At 35.5% G+C, this 25065-nt stretch overlaps 1 protein-coding gene across 1 annotated transcript in view; it reads right to left on the bottom strand.

The window, feature by feature from the left end:
- The window catches only part of PCDH15 (protocadherin related 15), a 1036870-nt gene that overhangs the window by 156248 nt on the left and 855557 nt on the right, over window positions 1–25065 (bottom strand). The window lies entirely within an intron of this gene.

Below are 25065 nucleotides of genomic sequence, written 5' to 3'. Positions count from 1 at the left end.
TTTTGACTTCACTTATTTTACTTAACTTTAACCATATTATGCCCCCCATACAGTGATACTTAATTTTATCCATTTAAAACATTTTATTGAACTATAGTTGATTTACGATGTTATGTTAACTTCTTCTACACATAAAAGTAACTCATTGTACATATATAGTCTTTTTCATGTTATTTTCCATTAGAATTTATTACAGGATATGGAATATAGTTCTCTGTGTTATATAGTAGGACCTTGTTCTTTATTCATTCTGTATTTAGTCATTTTCATGATACTTAATTTTTAAAATATGTTTTCAACAACATACTCTCTCATGTTCCAAAACTCCATTTTATCTTACAATATTGGTCACTGCAACTAGGCTATTAGAACTTTATTTTCATAAATCAATGAAAATAATCTCACTCTTTTAATTCACAGACATTTATATCATCCAGCTTCAAAAAAAAAAAAAAAGAAAATTCTTAAACATAAAGTTCTGAATCTTGTTATAGTCCAATCAACCTATCCAAGCCATCTGACTTCTAAAGATTTAGCCTCTTTTCTCAAACTGATAAGATAAATCCTACTGTCACTCTTTCATGAGGCCTTTCATCTTTCAGTACTTACTCTTTCAATATTATCCTTCCTTTTTGTCACCACCTTCTGAGTTCTTCTAATCTAGATTACATTACACAATTATATATTGTACTTAATGAAGCCTTTTCTAACAAATTCTGAGCTACCAATATAGTATGAAAAATTAATTACATACAATCCTTCATAAACATCTTGTCCAAAATATTATGTTCTTTGCCACTGTACTCCATATATTTGGCAGGCTAAAATTACCTAAATGTAAAGTGACCTATCTTACTGATAACTGCTATAGCACTTAATGGTGGTCCACTTCTCCACTGCATGGTCAATAACTATTTCTTGATAAAGTATAAGAACTAATCTGAATAATTTTAATAAAATTTAATTTATCCATTTATTGACTTAATTTTACTTCTCTGCATACTTTGTCTTCTTTTTTAATAGCATCCAGGTATAGTTTTGGACAACCATATCTCCTTAATTATTAGTCTAACTGTTTTGGGTAGAACTGACTGACTCGATGGACATGCATTTGAGAAAGCTCGGGAGTTGGTGATGGACCGGAAGCCTGGCATCCTACAGTCCATGAGGTCACAAAGAGTTGGACAGGACTGAGCGACTGAACTGAACTGACCAAATCCCCAGGGTATACGCATAGACACATTACCCAGCTCTGGCTAATGAGGGTATTTTACGTTTATTGCTCATGTTCATATGTGACAAATCTCTCGTGCAAACCCAATGAAAGTCTTGACCAAGAATGTTACTGTAACTAATAAAACATACACACAAAGAAAGTTTTGTTATTGTTGGCTAGAATTTTAATGTTTGTGCCTATAAGAAGGTTCTTGTTAATAATACCAACACAAATGAAATAATTAAAGGTTGAAAATATATCAACTACACTTTGATTAGTATTCTAAATGCTGTCATACTTGAAGCTGGGTAAACTCATAATTTCAGTTACTATTAGTAAAACAAAATTCTCCTGCATTTCTCCTTATATCTAGTTTTTCAGTCCCTTGAAATCAAGAGTTCCAAGTAATTAAAAAAAATATTTAGATAAAAAAGGATACATTCACCCAAGTAGGCACTTTTAAAGAAAGTTATCTGAGATAACACAATTTTATTTTATAAGCAATTCATCTAGACATTGTTACAGTGTCACTTCCGTGAAATAGGGGTGACTTTTGTAACCTTGAACCTAAAATGACAGTTGTCTGCCGCTAAAAAGTAAGGCACTTAAAAAAGTGGCACTAAGATTATTTTGATGGACTAATTTGATTATGAATAGAAATCTTTTGTATGATATTTTAGATTATAAACAGACATTGAGACTAATTGTTATTTGCCACATTGGCTTGTGGTTGACCTCAGTGATTGTGAATTCCTTAAACCTGGAAAGGATTAAAATTAGAGAGCTATGGAAACACAGTATGATCCTCCATGATCTTCCACTTTGGTAGCCCTACCCTTGTGTATCCCTTCTCTTTGTTGGAGGTTCAGACTGTGACTTGTCTCTAATGAACAGAATACAGCAAAGAAGATGGGATGTCACTTCAGTGATTATATTCAGTTCAGTTCAGTTCAGTCCAGTCGCTCAGTCGTGTTCGACTCTTTGCGACCCCACGAATTGCAGCACGCCAGGCCTACCTGTCCATCACCATCTCCCAGAGCTCACTGAGACTCACATCCATCGAGTCAGTGATGCCATCCAGCCATCTCATCCTCTGTCGTCCCCTTCTCTTCCTGCCCCCAATCCCTCCCAGCATCAGAGTCTTTTCCAATGAGTCAACTCTTTGCATGAGGTGGCCTAAGTACTGGAGTTTCAGCTTTAGCATCATTCCTTCCAAAGACTTTAATCCCAGGGCTGATCTCCTTCAGAATGGAGTGATTATGTTACGTAAGATTATAACTTTTCATTCTTGCTAGTAGACTCTGACTACCTCCCTTGCTGGATTTAATGAAGCGAGTGGCAATGTGAGATGGTGCTGCTGCTGCTAAGTCGCTCCAGTCGTGTCCAACTCTACGCAACCCCATAGACGGCAGCCCACCAGGCTCCCCTGTCCCTGGGATTCTCCAAGCAAGAACACTGGAATGGGTTGCCATTTCCTTCTCCAATGCATGAAAGTGAAAAGTGAAAGTGAAGTCGCTCAGTCGTGTCTGACCCCCAGCGACCCCATGGACTGCAGCCTGTCAGGCTCCTCCATCCATGGGATTTTCCAGGCAACAGTACTGGAGTGGGGTGCCATTGCCTTCTCCGTGCGAGATGGTGAGTTCTGACCAATAATAAGCAAGCAACTGAGACCCTCACTCCAACATCAATGTGGAACTGAACCCAATCAACAAAAGCATGAGCTTGGAGGTGGACTGTTCCCTTGTTAAGCCTCAGTGAGATTCTAACCCCAGACAACATTCTGACTAAAACCTGTGTGAGAATGTGAAACAGAGGACACAGATAACACATTCCTGACCTACAGAAACTTAAAGATGCTAAGTGTGTTGTTTTAATTCATTATATTTTTTTTCAAGAATTGAAAATCTTTTTATATGTATAACAAAAGCTCCGAATGATACCAACAGTCAACTTTATGGACACACCAGATTAAGAGGAACTCCCCTATATATGCCCAAGAAATAAAGATAAAAATATTTATGCAAAATTCTACTAGCAAAACATTACATAAATATTTACTATCCATTAAAGAAAAATCAATACATCATGGCATACTCTCACAGTAGAACTTATAGAGCAGTGGAAATTAAAATGAAGCTACATACATTAACATGAATAAAGCAAAACAAACAAACAAACAAACAAACAAATCCTGTGTTGAGTATAAAAAATAAAAGTTCCAGTAGGTTGTATACAGTATGGTAACATTTATATAAAAGTTAAAACATGCTAGTAATATTATATATTGCTTAAGGATTTATACATATGTTGTAGAAGCATAAAACTGTGATTGAGATTATGAATACCAAATCTAGTGCAGTAATTTTAAAAGGACTAACGGATCACAATAGCAAAACGTTAACAGTCTGCATGGTAGGTAATTACATGGATATTTTTATATTATAAATTTCAGAATAGAAAAATGTTATTCAACTTAGTGATTTAAAATGCTGCTGCTTCTGCTGCTAAGTCGTGTCAGTCGTGTCTGACTCTGTGCGACCCAATAGACGGCAGCCCACCAGGCTCCCCTGTCCCTGGGATTCTCGAGGCAAGAACACTGGAGTGGGTTGCCATTTCCTTCTCCAATGCATGAAAGTGCAAAGGGAAAGTGAAGTCATTCAGTCGTGTCCGACTCTTCGCTACCCCATGGATTGTAGCCCACCAGGCTCCTCCATCCATGGGATTTTCCAGGCAAGAGTACTGGAGCGGGGTGCCATTGCCTTCTCCAGTGATTTAAAATACATGTGTGTTAAAATGAAATCACACTTGCAAAAGCTCTGGATGAAAGTAAAAAGTACTCTGAAATTAAGTGTTCATGATCAGGGGCAAAATGGAAAACTGTTTTCTTGATTTACTTGATTCTCTTTGGGATGGAGGCAGGGCCAATTTGAAACTAAGTGCATCATGGTACAGACATTCTGGATCAACATGACCAATGTCAATCCTTGACTCTATTCCAAAGGTCAGAGAGAAGGAACATAGGAGGGTGTATGGAAGGGAGCGTGTTCATGATGGAGGTGGGAAAGTAGAGTATGGGTGGGGCATCTTGAGTCATCTCTAGTCCTTATAGCGTCTTTCCACTTGAGCCCCTTGCACAAGGAGGGAGGCAGTGTATCACAGAGTATGTAGGACCTGTTACAGTTTCCACTACCTGTGGAAGTAAGTGACTATGAACCTGATCATCAGTACCACTCTGAAGCCCAGGAGGAAAGCCACAAAGATATAGGCAGGCATCTCTGGACCTGTGCTCCCAGTGGGTTTGTATATGGCCTGCATTACTGTGGACAATACGAGGCTGGCCTGGATGGGAGGCTGGGTCTCATGCAGCACCTTACAGGTAAATACATTCAAATTCCTGCACTGAGACATTCAACAAATTCAAGCTTTCCAAGGTGTAGGTCCCATCACTATTCTGCTTGGACAGGGGTTTCACAGCTCCCTTGAACATACGGCAGTTCTCCAACCAGCTGAGATGCACATTCTGTAGATAGAATCTCTGCACGTGGCAGGTAACTGCTACCCCATCCAAGGAATGTGAAGACTGGGACACAGTCACTGTAGAGGGAACTGTCACAGCCCAGAGAAAGCAGAAAATTACCATAGGAAGTTCACCATGGGAACCAGTAAGCTCCCTAAAGATAGGGGTCCTCTGCCTAGCACCTGCCACAGAGGAGTTAGGTATTGGTTAACAAATACATGCATAAGTAAGTGCATGAGTGAATGCATGCTTGGATGGAAGCAAGGAATGATGAAGCCATCTTAATCTTTCCTTTCTTTTCTACTGTGGACATTCAATAGAAAAAGATGAACCTGAATTTCATTTAAGAACCTCTGAATCAGCTGACTTACTCTATAACTTGATGAAGATTCCTAATCTTTAATCTTTTTCTTTTAATTTTTTTAAATTGAAGGATAATTGCTTTACAGAATTTTGGTTTTTTTGTGTCAAATCTCAACACGAATCAGCCATAGTTACCCTCCCTTTTGAACCTCCCTGCCATCTCACTCCCCATCCACCCCTCTAGGCTGATACAGAGCCCCTGTTAGAGTTTCCTGAGCCATATAGCAAATTCTCATTGTCTATCTACTTTACATATGGTAATGTTAGTTTTTATGTTACTCTTTTCACACATCTCACCCTCTCCTCCCCTCTCCCCATGTTCATAAGTCTATTTTCTATGTCTGTTTCTCCACTGATACCCTGTAAATAAATTCTTCTGTACCATTTTTCTAGATTCCATATATGTGTTAGAATATGATATTTATCTTTCTCTTTCTGACTCACTTCACTCTGTATAATAGGTTCTAGGTTCAGCCACCTCATTAGAACTGACTCAAATGCATTACTTTTATGGCTGAATTATATTCCATTGTGTATATGTACCAATGGAGTTGTATGAGCATATACACAATGAGTTGTATGAGCTGCTTGTATATTTTGGAAATTAATCCTTTGTCACTTGTTTCATACACTATTTTCTCCCATTCTGAGGGTTTTCTTTTCACCTTGCTTATAGTTTCCTTTGTTGTGCAAAAGTTTTTAAGTTTAATCAGGTCCCACTTGTTTACTTTTGTTTTTATTTCCTTTACTCTAGGAGGTGGGTCATAGAGGATCTTGCTTTGATTTATGTCATCAAGTATTCTACCTATGATTTTGTCTAAGAATTTTATAGTTTCTGGTTTTACATTTAGGTCTTTAATCCATTTTGAGTTTATCTTTGTGTGTTGTGTTAGGAAGTGTTCTAATTTCATTTTTTTACTCGTAGCTGTCCAGTTTTCCCAGCACCATTTATTGAAGAGGCTGTCTTTGTCCCATTGTATATTCTTGCCTCCTCTGTCAACAATAAGGTACCCTTAGGTGTATGGGTTTATTTCTGGGCTTTCTATCTTGTTCCACTGGTCTATATTTCTGTTTTTGTGCCAGTACCATACTGTCTTGATGACTGTAGCTTTGTACTATAATCTGAAGCCAGGAAGGTTGATACCTCCAGCTCCATTCTTCTTTCTCAAGACTTCTTTGGCTGTTCAGGGTCTTTGTGTTTCCAAATGAATTATGAATATTTTTGTTCTAGTTGTGTGGAAAATGCCATTGGTAATTTAATAGAGATCACATTGAATCTATAGATTGCATTTGGTAGTATAGTAATTTTCACAATATTGATTCTTCCTACCCAGGAACATGGAATATCTCTCCACCTGTTTTAGTTATCTTTGATTTATTTCATTAGTGCTTTATAATTTTCTGTGTACAGTTCTTTTGTCTTCTTAGGTAAGTTTATTCCTAGATATTTAATTATTTTTGTTGTAATGGTGAATGGGATTGATTCTTTAATTTCTCTTTCTGATTTTTCACTGTTCATATATAGAAATGCAAGTGATTTTGGTGTACTGATTTTGTATCCTGCAACTTTGCTAAATTCACTGATTACCTGTAGTAATTTTCTGATACTATATTTAGGGTTTTCTATGTACAGTATAATGTCATCTACAAACAGTGAGAGATTAATTTCTTCTTTTCTGATGTGGATTCCTTTCTTTTTTTTTTTTTTCTCCTCTGATTGCTATAGCTAGGACATCCAGAATTATCTTGAATAATAGTGGTCAAAGTGGACACCCATGTCTTGTTCCTGATCTTAGGGGTAATGCTTTCAGTTTTCACCATTGAGAATAATATTTGCTGTAGGTTTATCATATATGGCCTTTACTATGTTGAGGCAGGTTCCTTCTATGCCCATCTTTTGAAGAATTTCAATCATAAATGGGTGTTGAATTTTGTGAAAGGTTTTTCTGCATCTATTGAGATTATCATATGGTTTTATCTTTCAGTGTGTTAATACGGTGTATCACATGGATTGATTTGCATATATTGAAGAATCCTTGCATTCCTGGAATAAATCCAACTTGATCATGGTTGATTTTTGATGTGTTGCTGAATTCTGTTTGCTAACATTTTGTTGAGGATTTTTGCATCTATGTTCTTCAGTGATTTTGGCCTGTAGTTTCTTTCTTTGTGTTGTCTTTGTCTAGTTTTGGTATCAGGGTGGTGGTTGCCTGGTAGAATAAGTTTGAAAGTGTTCCTTCCTCTGCAAATTTTGGAAATAATTTTAGAAGGATAGGCATTAGCTCTTCTCTCAATGTTTAATAGAATTCTCCTGTGAAGCCATCTGGTCCTGGGGTTTTGTTTTTTTGGGAGATTTTTGATCACAGCTTCAATTTCAGTACTTGTAATTGGGTTGTTCATAATTTCTATTTCTTCCTGCTTCAGTCTTGGAAGATTGAACTTTTCTAAGAATCTCTCAGTTTCTTCCAGGTTATCCATTTTATTGCCATATTGTTCATAATAGTGTCTTACAATCCTTTGTATTTCTGCATTGTCTGTTGTAAACTCTCCTTTTTCATTTCTAATTTTGTTGATTTGATTCTATTCTCTTTTTTTCTTGATAAGTCTGGCTAAAGGTTTGTCAATTTTGTTTATCTTCTCAAAGAACCAGCTTTTAGTTTTATGAATCTTTACTATTGGTTCTTTCATTTCTTTTTCATTTATTTCTGCTTGGATCTTTATGATGTCTTTTCTTCTACTAATTTTGGGGATTTCGTTTTGTTTGTTGTTCTTTTTCCAGTTGTTTCAGGTATAAAGTTATTTTGTTTATTCAACGTTTTTCTTGTTTATTGAGGTAGGATTGTATTGCTATAAACTTCCCTCTTAGAACTCCTTTTGCTGAATCCCATAGGTTTTGAGTTGTTATGTTTTCATTGTCATTTGTTTCTAGAATTTTTTTAATTTCCCTTTTGATTTCTTCAGTAACCTGTTGGTTATTCAGAAATGTGTTGTTTAATCCCTGTGTGTGTGTGTGTGTGTGTGTGTGTGTGTGTGTTTTCTTACAGTTTTGTTTTTTTATTCTTGTAATTGATATCTGGTCTCATAGCATTGTGGTTGGAAAAGATGCTTGATATGATTTCCATTTCCTTAAATTTACTGAGGTTTGATTTGTGACCCAAGATGTGCTCTATCCTGGAGAATGTTCCATGTGCACTTGAGAAGAAAGTGTATTCTTCTGCATTTGGATGGACTGTCCTGAAGACATTGAGATCCATCTCATCTAATGTGTCATTTAAGACTTGTGTTTCCTTATTAATTTTCTGTTTTGATGATCTGCCCATTGGTGTGAGTGGGGTGTTAAAGTCTCCTACTATTATTGTGTTGCTGTCAATTTCTCCTTTTATGTCTTTTAGTGTTTGTCTTATGTATCGAGGTGCTCCTATGTTGGGTGCATAGACATTTACAACTGTTATGTCTTCCTCTCGGATTGATCACTTGACCATTATGTAGTGTCCTTCCTTATCTCTTGTAATCGTCTTCATTTTAAGGTCTATTTTGTCTAATGTGAGGCTGGCTACTACAGCTTTCTTTTGTTTCCCATTTGCACAGAATATATTTTTCCATCCTCTCACTTTCAGCCTATATGTGTCTTTAGGTCTAAGTGGGTTTCTTGTAGACAGCATATAAATGGGTCTTGTTTTTGTATCCATTCAGCCAGTCTGTGTCTTTTGGTTGGCACATTTAATGTGTTTACACTTAAATTAATTATTGATATATATGCTCCTGTTGCAATTTTCTTAATTGTTTGGGGTTGATTTTGTATATGTTTTTTCTTCTCTCATATTTCTTGACTATATAAGTCCATTTAACATTTGTTGTAAAGCTGGTTTGATGGTACTGAATTCTCTTAACTTTTGCTTGTCTGAAAAGATTTTTATTTCTCTAATAACTTTGAATCCTTGCTGGGTACAGTAATCTTGGTTGTAGATTTTTCCCTTTCAGTACTTTAAATATATCCTGCCATTCCCTTCTAGCCTGCAAAGTTTCTGCTGAAAGATCAACTGTTAAGTGTATGGGGTTTCCCTGTATGTTATTTGTTGCTTCTCCATTGCTGCTTTTAATATTCTTTCTTCGCGTTTAGTCTTTGTTAGTTTGATTAGTATGTGTCTTGTTGTATTTTCCTCCTTGAGTTTATTCTGTATGGGACTCTTTGTACTTCTTGGACTTGATTATTTCCTTTTCCATGTTGGGGAAATTTTCAACCATAATCTCTTCAAAATTTTTCTCATACCCTTTCTTTTTCTCTTCTTCATCTGGGACCCCTATAATTCGAATGTTGATGTGTTTGAGATTGTCCCAGAGGTCTCTGAGACTATGCTCAGCTGTTTTCATCCTTTTGACTTTATTTTATGCTTCAGAAGTTATTTCAACCATTTTATCTTCCAGCTCATTGATTCATTCTTCTGCTTCAGATATTCTGCTATTGATTCCTTCTAGAGTATTTTTAATTTCAGTAATTATGTTGTTTGTCTCTGTATGTTTTTTCTTTAATTTTTCTAGGTCTTTGTTAATTGATTCTTGTATTTTCTGCATTTTGTTTTCAAGGTTTTTGATCATCTTTACTATCATTATTCTGAATTCTTTTTCAGGTAGTTTGCCTATTTCCTCTTCATTTATTTGGACTTCTGTGTTTCTTGTTTATTTCTTCATTTGTGTAGTATTTCACTGACTTTTCATTATTTATTTATTTATTTATTTAAACTTATTGTGTTTGAGATCTCCTTTTCACAGGCTTCAAGGTTGAATTCTTTCTTCCTTTTGGTTTCTGCCCTCCTAAGGTTGGTCCAGTGGTTTTTGTAAACTTCTTATAGGGTGGGATTTGTGCTGAGTATTTGCTTGTTTGTTTTGTTTTTCCTCTGATGGATAAGGCTGAGTGAGATGATAATCCTGTCTGCTGATGATTGGGTTTGTATTTTTGTTTTGTTTGTTGTTTAACACACCTGCACAGGATGCTACTGGTGGTTGGATGATGCTGGGTCTTGTATTCAGGTGATTTAATTTGTGTGAGTTCTTACTATTTGATACTCCCTAGGGTTAGTTCTCTGGTAGTCTAGGGTCTTAGACTCAGTGCTCCCACTCCAAAGGCTCAGGGCTTCATCTTGAGTTCTGTGTGGTTCTATATATTCTTTTCCACTGGTCAGGTACTCCTGTCTGCTCTCAGCTGGTGTTCTGCACGCACTTCTCTCTGTTTTAATTCATTACATTTGTAGTAGCATTGTTATGGTGCAATAGATAAGTAATACATGTGGTCTGGATAAAAGAGCAATTATTATTGACTTACTAAGGTCAAATTTCATACAACTTGTTGATGTAACATACATTTGTCATAGTGTGATCATTTGCATATACTGAATTTCTTTTTTGCAGAAACAGACACAGTTTACTTATCTATCTTGTTACTACGTGAGGTAAGAACTAAATCTTATACTTTCCATAATTAGTTTATAACTGGATCCTTATAAAGTACAGAAATATAAAAAGTCTACATTAATTTTCTCTTAGCTTTAACATTATAAAATATACCATTTCTCATTACAAACTCTAAAAATAAAATATTTTATGCATATTTTTGTACAATCAGGATGAAAATAATTAATACTAAGAAAAAGATATTGGCATAGTTTCAGAAGGAATTTAAATCGTATGTCCACCACTAAAAACATTTAAATTTCTATTTGTTAGTAAATGTTTAAAACAGATTTACTTCTAGACAAAATATCTCATTAACCTTTGTCTTAATTGTGTCAACATGCTTCTTTCTATCAGAATCAAAACATACTATAAAAATGCAGTTTTCTCCTGGCTAGGATTAAAAGAACCTTTATAATAATGAGAGTTAGATCACAAAATTTCAACTCTTCTATTTATTGCCAGACAGAGGCCATTTTATTTTTGTTTTATGCCCTAGAAAGTACCAGTTACATGATGGGGCAAATTATATGTTCCCTTTCGAGTCACATATAACTTGAACATAAAATGTAGTACATGTGCATGCTTAGTCGCTCAGTCCTGTCTGACGTTTTGCGACCTTGTGGACTGTACCCCACCAAGCTAATATGGAAAGTAGAAGTTGGTGTAAATCAGGATGCATAAAATCAGATGTCAGAAAAGATAAGAAAATAACAATATTGAATGAAATGGACATAAATTAAGGGGTGAAAGATGGGAACCTGAAATTCAAGAATTCTACTTTTTAAAACTAGATTTACTGCCAACATAATTGAGACAAAGCCCTCTAACACTTGAAACAGCTAGGGCTCAAAAGTGAAAATATACAGCTTTACTGATGAAGCCTAAGAGTCAAAAGAGCAACTGGATTCCTGTTCCTCAGAAAATGGTTGTTGAGAGGATGCCTAAGGAAATGGTTATATCTTAGACAGGCATACAAGTTGACCCTGGAGAGATTAATGGTTTTACATTTTTTAAATGTCTTAAGGAAGGGCCTTCAGTAAAAGGTTTTTTTTTTGTTTGTTTGTTTGTTTTTACCAAGCTTGAGCTGAATCAGGCTTCATATCCACATGTCCTGACATTTTCCTGTTGAGAACACTGGGTACTATTTTTCCCTCAAGTGCAACACTTTGGTGATAGTTTACGTCAGGTTTCTTTCCTATTTTTTTTTTTCTTTTATTTTTTAACTTTACAATATTGTATTGGTTTTGCCATATATCAACATGAATCCACCACATGTATACACGTGTTCCCCATCCTGAACCCTCCTCCCTCCCCATACCATCCCTCTGGGTCTTCCCAGTGCACCAGCCCCAAGCATCCAGTATGGTGCATCGAACCTGGACTGGAGACTCGTTTCATACATGATATTATACATGTTTCAATGCCATTCTCCCAAATCTTCCCACCCTCTCCCTCTCCCACAGAGTCCAAGAGACTGTTCTATACATCAGTGTCTCTTTTACTGTCTTGTATACAGGGTTATTGTTACCATCTTTCTAAATTCCATATATATGTGTTAGTATACTGTATTGGTGTTTTTCTTTCTGGCTTACTTCACTCTTTATAATAGGCTCCAGTTTCATCCACCTCATTAGAACAGATTCAAATGTATTCTTTTTAATGGCTGAGTAATACTCCATTGTGTATATGTACCACAGCTTTCTTATCCATTCATCTGCTGATGGACATCGAACAAGACAAGGGTGCCCACTTTCACCATTACTATTCAACATAGTTTTGGAAGTTTTGGCCACAGCAATCAGAGCAGAAAAAGAAATAAAAAGAATCCAAATTGGAAAAGAAGTAAAACTCTTTTCTTTTTCTTTTTGCCACTCTATACAACATGTGGTATCTTAGTTGCCAGACCACAGACTGAACCCCTGCCAACCATAGTGGAAGCACAGAGTCTTAACCACTGGACCAGATCACCAGGGAAGGGTTTCTTTCTTTGTATTGTACAGTTCTGTGGTTTGGACAGAGGTAAAAAGTCATATATTCACCATTATATTTTCATACAGAATATTTTCAATGACTGAAAATCTGGTCCTCATTCGTCTATCCCCCTTGTTGATGCTGTTCAGTCGCTAAGTCATGTCCTATTCTTTGCAACCCCATGGACTGCAGCACATCAGGCTTCCCTGTCCTCTAATACCTCCTGAAGTTTGTTCAAATTCAGTCCACTGAGTCGGTGATTCTATCTAACCATCTTATCTTCTGTCACCCTCTTCTCTTTTTGCCTTCAATCTTTCCCGGCATCAGGATCTTTTCCAATGAGTCAGTTCTTTGCATCAGGTAGCCAAAGTATTGGAGCTTCAGTATTGGAACTTCAGCTTCATTTGAGACACAGTGATTCCAATGAATATTTAGGGTTGATTTCCTTTAGATTTGATGGTTTGACCTTGCAGTTCCAGGGACTCTCGAGTCTTCTCCAGCACCATAATTCAAAAGCATCAATTCTTAAGCACTCAGCCTTCTTTATGGTCCAACTCTCAACATCTGTATATGACTACTGGAAAAAGCATAGCTTTGACTATGTGGACCTTTGTCAGAAAAGTGATTTCTCTGTTTTTTAATGCACTAATTTCCTTCCAGGGAGCAAGCATCTTTTAAATTCATGGCTGCAGCCACCATTTGCAGTGATTTTGGAGCCCAGGAAAATAAAATATGCCACTGTTTCCACTTTTTCCACTTTTTCCACCCACTTGTAGTGAAGTGATGGGACTGGATGACATGATCTTATTTTTTTTTAATGTTGAATTTTAAGCCAGTTTTTTCACTCTCCTTCTTCATCCTCATAAAGAGGCTCTTTAGTTCTTCTTCAATTTCTGTCATTAGTACAGTATCATCTGTACATCTGAGGTTCTTGATATTTCTTGCAACAATCTTCATTCCAGCTAGTGATTCATCCAGCCTAGAATTTTACATGATGTACTCTGCAAATAAGCTAAATAAACAGGGTGACAATACATATCCTTGACAGACTCCTTTCCCAATTTTAAACTGGTCCATTGTTTCATGTCCAGTTCTAACTATTGCTTTTTAGTCCATATACAGATTTCTAAGGAGGCAGGTAAGGTGGTCTCATCTCTTTAAGAAATTTTCCACACTTAGTTTTGATCTACACAATCAGAGGCTTTAGTGTAGTCAATGAAGCAGAGTAGATGTTTTTTTGGAACTCCCTTGTTTTTTTCAGAATTCAACAAATGTTGGCTATTTGATTTCTGTTTCCTCTGACTCTTCAAAAACCAGCTTATATATCTGAAAATTCTTGGTTCACAGATTCCTTAAGACTTGCTTGAAAGATTTTGAGCATTACCCTGCTAGCATATGAAATGAGTGCAATCATATGGTAGTTTGAACAGTCTTTGGCATTGCCCTTCTTTGGGATTAGAATGAAAACTGACATTTTCCAGTCCTGAGACCAATGCTATGTATTCCAAACTTGCTCACAGGTTGAGCACAGCACTTTAGTAACATCATCTTTTAAGATTTGAAATAGCTCAGTTGGAATTCCATCACCTTTACTGCCTTTGTTCATAGTAATGCTTCCTAAGGCCCACTAGACTTCACACTCCAGAATGCCTGGCTCTAGATGAGTAACTGAACCAGGTGGGCTATTATTCATGGGGCCTTAGAGTCAGACACAACTGAGCACACATGCATCCTTTAAGATAACTGCACCAGAAACTGGCTTAATTTGGAAAATATAGATTATAATAAATCTCTCAATTAAACATATTAAAAAATCTGAATAATGACAATACTAAAATAACAGAATGTATAGTTTCCAAATGTTAGTTCCAAATTTTACAGTAAAAATATAGATAAAACAATTATTCTACAATTTAAAATTTACTTTTATTGTTAGTATCAAGAAGTGACAATAAAAGTAAATGTTATATGTGTTACACAAAGCTCCTAATTATTTTAAATGCTGTGCAGTTTAGGATATAAAAGTGTTTGTAAATAGATGCTATAAAATTTCACTGGGATTCAATCTGGCTCTATTGCTTTCTTTCTACTGAGAGACAAATTAATTTATTTTGACATGTTTGAATTCAATATATTTGCAAATCAGTAGCAATTAAGGAACTGTTTTTATATCTTCTATAAGGGAATTTAATGAAAATAGGAAGAAAAAAAATACCCACCAGAACTCCTATTATTTGTAACCTTGGAGTAATTGTATCAGGGTAATCTAATGTTACATATTTAACTGAGAAAAACAGTTTAAAAAAACATGAATCAAGAGAGAGATTGTAAAGTTAAAAAATAAAATTAAATTAAAAAAAAAAAAAAAAAAACAAAAAACAGAGAGAGAGAGATGCCAGCTATCCCAGAGTTCTTAGGATGGACTGTAGATAAGAAAATGGATAAAAGACCAGTGGTTAGAAGTTGTTTTTTAAATCTTTTCTGAAAGGTGATTTCTATTGTTAGGAGTTCTGCTTCTATTCAGATCCACAAAGTGTTCCCATTTGGAAGACAAGAAAACTGAGGTCCTGAGTAGTAAATACTTTCATTTATAAAAGGCCCCCAGGGGATTCAGATAGGAATGGCTTGAATATCATGTCTTTGGGGTGAAAGGGGACTTTGTCTCTGCCACCTTCCTCTTTCTTTTTCTTCCCACACTCTACTCATCAGGCTTCAGTCTTAGTCCTACAGCAATGAATGTCATTTCATGGACTAGAATTAAGCTGAGAAAACTCTCCTTTGATTCTAATAACTCTGAGATTAAATTCTGACTCTCATATTTACTAGTTACATGACCCTGGAGAAATTTTTACTTTCTCTAATCTTAGTTTTTGTCTAGGCAATGGGGAAATTAATTAGATCAGAAGATTATTGAGTTTACTAAAGGATATAATATGTACAAAAATTTTTCCTGACACTTTGCACATAATAGGTACTCCATAAATTATAGACATTGCTAGTACATTATTTTATAAGCTACACTTCTGAAAGTTTACTTTCAATATTGTAATGATATATAGCTTTCTCTCATATACAGTAAAAACAATAAAAATAAAATTAGAATATGTGTAATTATTAAATCTATCTTGGCTAATATTGTTCACTTTAGTTCAGTTGCTTAGTCCTGTCCAGCTCTTTGTGACCCCATGAACCGCAGCACACCAGGCCCCCCTGTCCATCACCAACTGCCAGAGTTCACCCAAACCCATGTTCATTGAGTCGGTGATATCATCCAGCCATCTCATCCTCAGTTGTCCCCTTCTCCTCCTGCCCTCAATCTTTCCCAGCATCAGGGTCTTTTCAAATGAGTTGGCTCTTCGCATCAGGGGGCCAAAGTATAGGAGTTTCAGTCTCAACATCAGTCCCTCAAATGACTGGTTGGATCTCCTTGCAGTCCAAGGGACTCTCAAGTGTCTTCTCCAACACCACAGTTCAAAAGCATCAATTCTTCGGTGCTCAGCCTTCTTTATAGTCCAACTCTCACATCCATACATGACCACACGACTAGATGGACCTTTGTTGGCAAAGTAATGTCTCTGCTTTTTAATATGCTGTCTAGGTTGGTCATAACTTTCCTTCCAAGGAACAAGCATCTTAATTTCATGGCTGCAGTCACCATCTGCAGTGATTTTGGAGCCCCAAAATATAAAGTCTGACACTATTTCCACTGTTTCCCCATCTATTTCCCATGAAGTGGTGGGACCAGATGCCATGATCTTCATTTTCTGAATGTTGAGCTTTAAGCCAACTTTTTCACTCTCCTCTTTCACTTTCATCTGGGGGCTCTTTAGTTCTTTTCCACTTTCTGCCATAAGGGTGGTGTCATCTGCATATCTGAGGTTATTAATATTTCTCCTGGTAATCTTGAATCCAGCTTGTTCTTCCTCTAGCCCAGCGTTTTTCATGATGTACTCTGCATATAAGTTAAATAAGTTTAATTACCCCTTGAGGTCCAGGCCTGGATCCAGACCTGCCACCCCGAGAGCGGTGAGGAGGCAGTGGCCCTGGTGGAGGATTGGCACTGAGAGGCCCAGGCCATGGGGCAGCGGGTGAGGCAAAGAGCCTGTTCTCCATGGAGCAGGCCTTGGAGGTAGTGGGGCTGCTGCCAGGTGGATAATTGCCAAAACCATAGTAGTAATGTTATCATTTGTCTAACTCAATGAAACTAATCCATGCCTTGTGGGGCCACCCAAGATGGATGGGTCATGGAGGAGAGATCTGATAGAATGTGGTCCACTGGAGAAGGGAATGGAAACCAGAATTCTTGCCTTTAGAACCCCATTAACAGTATGAAAAGGCCAAAAGATAGGACACTGGAAGATGAACTCCCCAGGTCGGAAGGTGCCCAATATGCTACTGGAAATCACTGGAGAAATAACTCCAGAAAGAATGAAGGGATGGAGCCAAAGCAAAAACAACACCCAGTTGTGAATGGGACTGGTGGCTGAAGCAGGGTTTGATGCTGTAAAGAGCACTATTGCATAGGAACCTGGAATGTTAGGTCCATGAATCAAGACAAATTGGAAGTGATCAAATAGGAGATGGAAGAGTGAACGTCAGCCTTCTAGGAATCAGCGAAATAAGATGAACTGGAATGGATGAATTTAACTCAGATGACCATTATATCTACTACTGCGGGCAGGAATCCCTTAGAAGAAATGGAGTAGCCATCATAGTCAACAGAAGAGTCGGAAATGCAGTACTTGAATGCAATCTCAAAAATGACAGAATGATCTCTGTTTGTTTCCAAGGCAAATCATTCAATATCATGGTAATCCAAGTCTATGCCCCAACCAGTAACGCTGAAGAACCTGAAGTTGAAGTTCTATGAAGACCTACAAAACATTCTAGAACTAACACCCCAAAAAAGATGTCCTTTTCATTATAGGGGACTGGAATGCAAAAGTAGGAAGTCAAGAAACACCTGGAGTAACAGGCAAATTTGGCCTTGGTATATGGAATGAAACAGGGCAAAGGCTAATAGAGTTTTTCCAAGAGAATGCACTGGTTATAGCAAACACCCTCTTCCAACAACACAAGAGAAGACTCTACACTGGACATCACCAGATGGTCAACACCGAAATCAGATTGATTATATTCTTTGCAGCCCAAGATGGAGAAGCTATATACAGTCAACAAAAACAAGACCAGGAGCTGACTGTGGCTCAGATCATGAACTCCTTATTGCCTAATTCAGACTGAAATTGAAGAAAGTGGAGAAAACCAGTAGCCCATTCGGGTATGACCTAAATCAAATCCCTTAAGACTATACAGTGGAAGTGAGAAATAGATTTAAGGGCTAATATTGTATGTGATGTTTTATGCATTCTGATTTTCCCTTTTAAGTTCTCAGTCACACACCAATTTTACATCTAAAATGGGATAGTATTTTTCTTTTTACTATTTTTACAGCTTTAAATTCATAGACATTTTGGAGTCATTCAAAAACAACTAGTATAGGGTGGGATTGGTATAAGCTGCCTATGAAACTTAAAAACAATGACAATAAAATCAATTAACTTGTGAATAATGTATAAAATATGTGTAATATTATTCACAGTCTGTATGCATAGACTTTTATTCATTCATTCAATAAGTATTTATTGAACATGTACTATGTGCCTGACACTCACTAGAGGAAGTGAATTATGCAGCCATTGAGCTTATAGCTTCACAAACAGACAACTGTCTAAACAGTTATAGCTAAATGTAGTAGACACATTAATATCAGATACCTAGTTATAAATTTAGTGGAAAATAAAGCATGCACCACTTATATTTTATATTCCCCACATTCCTACAAAGTTACTGTAAGTAGAATCAGGGGTCTGTGTGGTTTGATGAAATGACTAGACCAGGAATATTCATTTCTGGCTAATTGATTTACTTATTAAAAATAGGTCATAATATATTTATATACTTAGTAATGACCTCTGAGAAAATAGTTTTGCATTTTGGCTTATTTACCTCCATAAGAATTTTTCCTTTTCCCTTTACAGAGGAAATTATACATTTGGACTTTCATAAAAGTGTGACAGTATAGTTTTGAAATTTTAGAAGGGCATGACAGTAAACATTTGAAGCATTCTCTAATGCTTTTACTTTCTGTTGATTCCACTAGACTCTATGCCATTAGGTATATATGAAACTGTCATATAAAGATGAGAAATCACCATAGAATCTTGAAATATATTAGTGTAGTCAGGCACATAACATCAAAAAAGAGGAAAAGTTACTTTTGTAGAATGTTTAATATTTCAATTCAAATTCTTCATTTAACAGCCTGCAATGCAGAAGACCCCAACTTGATTCCTGGGTTGGGAAGATCCTCTGCAGAAGGGATAGGCTATCCACGCCAGTACTCTTGGGCTTCCCTAATGGCTCAACAAGTAAAGAAGCCGCCTGCAATGTGGGAGACCTGGGTATGATTCCTGGATTGAAAAGATCCCCTGGAGAAGGGAAAGGCTACCCGCTCCAGTATTCTGGCCTGGAGAATTCCATGGACTGTATGGAATTCAGTGAGGTCCCTGAAATCCATGGGATCCAAAATAGACACGACTAAGTGACTCACTTTTACTTCATTCTCTATGTTTAACAGTTGAATGAATGTACTATCTCAAAAGTAACAGTAAAAGTAGACATTCAAATTCTGCTAGAATTTCTAAGAAAGGAAGAGATAATAAGTCATTTTCATTGTGTCAATCATACCCTAGAAAGATAGTAAACATTTATAATCACGCCATCCAGGTAGGAAGATATATAGTCAGTATTTAGTACCATAAGATACATAAATTCATCATTATTTTAGGAAGTCAGGATATTTCATTTCCATTTAAAACTTTTGCCAAGGAAATTGCAATTAATACATTAATTCTACATTTAGTTTTTATCATGATGCATTTGTATATATGCAAATATGTATACTATTATTCAGTCAAAAAAAAGAAGAGAATCCTGCCATTGTGACAACATGGACAGATCATGAGAGCCTATGCTAAGTGAAATAGGTCAGTGAAGGCAAATACTGTCTGATCTCATAAATATGTGAAATCTAAATAAAAAAAGGAAACTCACAGAAACAGAGAACAAGTTGATGGCTGCCAGAAATAGGAGGAGGGAGGTAGGTGGTGAGGAAACCAGGTAAAGGCAGTCAGAAGGTACAAGCTTCTAGTTAGAAGACAAGCAAGTTCTGGGAAAGAATGTACAGCATGCCAACTACAGTTAAAAATACTATATTGTATGCTTGATTGCTAAAAGAGTAGATATTAAAAGTCTTCATCATGAGAACAAAATTAACTATCTGAGGTGATGAATGTTAACTAAATTTATCTTAGTAATTATTTTGTAATACATAAATTTTCAAATTATTGTCTTGCACAGTTTTAAATGAATACAATGTTGCATGTCAATTATATTTCAATAAAGCTGGAAAAACAGTTATAGTTAGATATCTCCTACCCAGTTTTTTTTAAATCTATATGGCATCCCTAGTTATTAAATTTTGAAAGAAGTTCAAAAAGCCAACCAGACTTAGCATCAACATTTCCCCTTAAATAGGGTAATTTATTATTTAGAATCCATTAGATAAAAATTTAAATGTCCATTTTCTAGAAACTGATTCATAAGGCTTACTATGTCTGACTGGCAATTTTATTTTCCTCTCTTTTTTGTATAATGCCATACATTGAGAAATGAAAATATAGAAATAAAATAATCATGTAAACACTTCTGACTCCTGGAATATTTTTTTTAGTTTGAGATGTAAATGTTATAAAATTAGAAATAATGCACAATAGCATTTTAAGACATTTTTTAAATGTTAATTTGTTTACCTTTATTTTGATGTGGACAATTTTTAAAGTCTTTACTGACTTTAATATTATAATATTGCTTCCATTTTCTACGTTTTGTTTTCTTTGGGATTCAAAGTCCAGCATACACTGTAGAAATTACATGCTTACCAGGTTTTCAATGTCTTCCCAATACTCATGGGACAAAACTCAAATCTTTAATATGTCCCAAATTTCTGCCTCATCTTACAGTAGCTTATTTTCATTCTTCTTCCTCAGCCATACAGACCTTCTTTAAATCTTGGAATGTGTTTTCTTCCTTTTCAATTTAGAAGTTTTATAGAACTAATTTCTTTTTAACTCCTGACCCCATTATATTCCTTCCCCTACAAGTCTAATTATTACTTATTTATATTTCAACTCCTGTTTTTTTAAAAAAAAAATTTTGCTCTGATATCCCCTATTGCTGCATTGTATAACTTATTTTACATGCTCATAAAACTATGTTCCTTTCTTCAATGTTACTTATAACTTTGTATTTATAATCTGTTTCTTATGATAATTTTTGTCTACTACTCATAAGATCTCTGAGGGGATGAATCATGTATACTTTGTTCAGTGTTACTGTTTCTACTGCAGTTATGTGTTCAATCAACATCCACCGATGGGATGAGAAGAGGAAGTAACGCAACTTGAATACAGCAATCATTTTACATCATTTTAAACCTTTTCAATGTTTGTGCTTTCCTATGAATTTTTAGAGAGAGCATCAGTTCCCTATTAACTGTTCTGTTTTATACTCTGTGCATAGCATTCTGCTGACATTTTTAAAAATCATTAAATTAGTGTACAACTATACTGGGTGAACTAACAAAATTTAAAGTAAAATAGCTTTGATTTTTCTGCTTCATCTTTTTCATCCTACTCTGAACTGAAATTCACAGCTCAAAGAACATAATGAGAACTTCTGTAAAAAGACAAGTAAACTATACCATCAGTGAGATAGAAATAGGCTTCACAAACAATTCTGTAAGGGACCTGGACATCTTTAAACTTGACTCTAAACTCTGGGACTACATCTATATGACAATCGTTGAAGGAGTTATTTCATTTATAAAGATGATTATAAGATGATAATAAGAATAACAACTGCTTTCTTAAGCATGTTTTCCGAACCTAGTAGTTTATAAAGTTCTTTATCTCACATATAAAGTAATTATTGGATCCTGGCTGCAGTCCATGGGGTCGCGAAGAGTCGGACACGACTGAGCGACTTCACTTTCACTTTTCACTTTCATGCTTTGGAGAAGGAAATGGCAACCCACTTCAGTGTTCTTGCCTTGAGAATCACAGGGATGGGGGAGCCTGGTGGGCTGCTGTATATGGGGTCGCACAGAGTCGGACACGACTGAAGCGACTTAGCAGCAGCAGCAGCAGCAGCAGGGAGCTTAGACAACTTGCCCAAATTCAATGAACAGATGATGAGTGTTGCAGCCAGGATTTAAACTTTAAGACCCCATTAATTATGTTATTTTGCTTCTAAAAAAGTTTACATTTACTATCAACAAAATAAAAGTAAAGTACCACATTATATGTTGTACTTGAACCAAAATTTCTCATAGGCAGAAATGCAACAAAAGAAGAGAATATATAATAACTCTTTTCATAGAAGAGCTTGCTTTAAATTCGAAACAGTGTATTTAAAATGAACTGTTAGAACTTGAGTCCTTTGTTGTTGGAAGACTTGCTTCACTCTGCTCTATGAGCAAATGTCAAACTACACATAACCTTGAAAATGTGAAGGAGAAATTGAATTCCATGTGGATACAGAGAAAGCCTGTGAAACCTGAAATGAAGGATTGTCAGAGTTACTCTTTCAATAGTTAAAGAGGCAAAATCTATTATCTTTGAGGCAAGATATTGGTAGTGCCATAAAAAGACAGGAAAGGTTATCTTCAAGTAAAGTCAGCTCTTATATTGAACAATAAATCTAAATTAAAATAGAAAACAACATTAGTAATTAAATGATGCTCTCTGAATGTCAGTTTACTTTATATTTTTAGTTTTCATGTAGAGTTCTTTTTCATTCTTTGAAGTCAAGATCAATAGTTTTCCCTAAACTACTGTATTTATTGATTAAAAACCTTTTTTCAAAATTCCCAAGTCCAAATTTGTATGGTTTATATAAGAATAATGGCAATGTTCCTCGATATATGGTAATTTCAATTCTCTTGAATAATAAAATAACTAGAACTGCTCACTCACCATTTCCTTGACCATTATGATAACATTGTTTTCATTCTTCATAGTATATAAATATGGATTTCTGGATTTTAAATTATGCTTTTTCTCTATTTTTGTATATTAGGAAATAGACTTTATTTTTTAGAGTTCTTTATAAAATCTACTCTGTCTTTATTCAATATAAAACCATTTGAGGAACTTATCTTGGAAAAAATAGTACAAAATGTTTTGTATTTTATTTATTATAAGATTAATTCACATTAATCTGCAAAGTATTAATTTTTACTTTAATAGGAAAACTAATATGATTATGTTCTTCCTTCAAGGGGTTTTAATTTGTTCAAGAGGTTAATAAAAAGACCTTAGGAATATTTGCCCCTTCTGTTTTATATATATACAAATATAAATTTTAAGTTTCTATTTTGTGTAAATTACATTTTAATATACATAAATCCCTAAAAATTAATATAATAAATATGACATTAAATCATGCAAAGTTTAATAGTCAATGTTGATACACTTCCATTTTAAATAAATATCAAAATATGTCTATATGGGTAACATTTTTTCAGAAAATTTGTAAACAATTGTCTTTGGTAAAATCGTTGATAAGTTGTATAGGATACTGCATTTCCCATTCAAAATCAATATTCACATTTAGACTCTATGATCTATTCCAGACATGTTGACCTTTCCATGATATTTACCTCTAAAACTCATGACAAGTGAATCCCAGTGTGCTTAAGTCTTAGTTCATCATCTTGAGAAGGCCAAATGCCATTCTGCTAAAAGCTAACTCACTTGACCTACAGGAGTCAATCTAGTCTCAAGTAATGCTATGTGTCTAAACTACTATTGGGATTTTGATATTTCTGTTTGGATTAAATGAAAGATGTATAAAATGTGTTTTCTGACTATGACAGTAAAAGTATTTTCCAGAAGATCCAAGTAATAATTGGCTGAAAACCTCTTATCAGTTATGCACACATGTGGTAGCAATGAGAGTGCCTCATAGAGCTCTGACTATAGGAAGCACACTTAACCAAGGTTCTAGTTGCTGTGCTCTGCTGTATTTGTTGTTGTTCAGTCACTAAGTTATGTCTGACTCTTTGTGACCCCATGGACTGCAGCACATCAGGCTGCCCTGTCCTTCACTATAACTGAAGTAGCTCAAATTCATGACCACTGAGTCGAAGATGCCATCTAACCATCTCATCCTCTGTTCCTCCCTTCTCCTCTTGCCTCAATCTTTCCCAGCATCAGGGTCTTGTCTATTGAGTCAGCCCTTCGCATCAGATGGCCAAAGTATCGGAACTTCAGCAATACTCCTTCCAATTAATATTCAGGGTTGATTTCCTTTAGGATTGACTGGTTTGATCTTCCTGCCCAAGGGACTCTCAAGTCTTCTCCAGCACCACAATTGAAAGCATCAATTCTTCAGTGCTCAGACTTTTTTTATTGGCTAACTTAAACATCTGTTAATGTTGATGGGAAAAACCAGAGCTTTGACTATGTGGACCTTTGTCAGCAAAGGGATATCTTTGCTTTTTAAATATGTAGCCTATGTTTGTCATATTTTTTCTGTTTATAAAAAGATCATTTTCCTAAGATCTGCTTATAGATAATGATAAAGAAAAGCAGAGATGTTAAGGCAATTCCCTTCCTGGTTTGACTCCCCAGATATCATGTAGAAACTTGCTAAAATGATACATTAGTCACTCAAATAACACAGTAGGCTAGCATGTTTATTTATGAGCTTTTCTCCCTGTTCTTCACTTGAGGTCAGAATGTATGTGCTTTATATGTTCTTCTAGCCTTACTCTGCTTCCTTCTCATTTCTCTCCCACAGATTTTTCCTCTAATAAAATACTTGATGTCTAATTGTTAGAAGACAAACCTGAATTAACACATGAGCTTAAAGGGATCAAAATTCTAAGGGAGTATTAGTATTTTGAAATATATAAATTAAATTCAAAGTGTTCATGAACATTTACAGAAAAAGTTCTAGAAATGAAGATGAAAAATTTTAAAGGATATTAATATAGAATTTAATATACACATTAAAGTATTCATATATTGACATATTAAAATGAAGATGAATAAATTGAATGCTTAATATATGTTAATTTATGTGGGGACAAAAAAAGAAAAAAGAAATCCCTGACTGTGATAGTTAACCATATTAAAACTAACAATGTAGAAGAGCTTGTCATATGAATTTATTTAACTAGTGTGAGAAACTGGAATTTATACTTCTATTAGTGTGGCAACTACATGGTTACTATCATTTTTTTCTGTTCCACATTAATGTCAGGCATTACCATGTACACAGAGTTCTCTTTCCCAATAAGTACTACCCTAATCAAGATACCTGCTCATAATTAAGAGAAGAGTATTTTTTGTCACACCTCTCCTTAAGGAAGAAGTTTAGCTCAGTTTTATTTGAACTGTAGCAAAACATGCCACCCCAAAAT

This window comes from Bos indicus, chromosome 26 (genome assembly GCF_029378745.1).
Source record: "Bos indicus isolate NIAB-ARS_2022 breed Sahiwal x Tharparkar chromosome 26, NIAB-ARS_B.indTharparkar_mat_pri_1.0, whole genome shotgun sequence".
In the NCBI taxonomy this organism is placed as follows: Eukaryota; Metazoa; Chordata; class Mammalia; order Artiodactyla; family Bovidae; genus Bos; species Bos indicus.
This window is presented reverse-complemented; position numbering and strand designations above follow the sequence as displayed.